Here is a 261-nt window from a genome sequence, read left to right as displayed (position 1 = left end):
TAAAACTGCTTCTAAACCACAGGAATACAAAGCTAGTATAGTGAATTTTCGGCAGTACATAGCGACGTATACGACAAACCGGCACAAAATGGCTTTTTGCAGAATTTATGAATCGGCACTGTATGTATGTACTGAGTTCTTGAGTCATCCAGCTTCGGTAGCCTGGATGACCGGCTCCGTATTGTCGCTAACTACAAATGTACCATGGACTACCCAAGCCTAGATCCAGGCCAGAGCCTCGGGAGACGTGACCTTTTTTTT

The sequence above is a fragment of the Branchiostoma belcheri genome, unplaced genomic scaffold, assembly GCF_001625305.1.
Source record: "Branchiostoma belcheri isolate BF01 breed outbred unplaced genomic scaffold, Haploidv18h27 scaffold282, whole genome shotgun sequence".
Taxonomy (NCBI): Eukaryota; Metazoa; Chordata; class Leptocardii; order Amphioxiformes; family Branchiostomatidae; genus Branchiostoma; species Branchiostoma belcheri.
Note: the sequence above shows the minus strand (reverse complement) of the source record.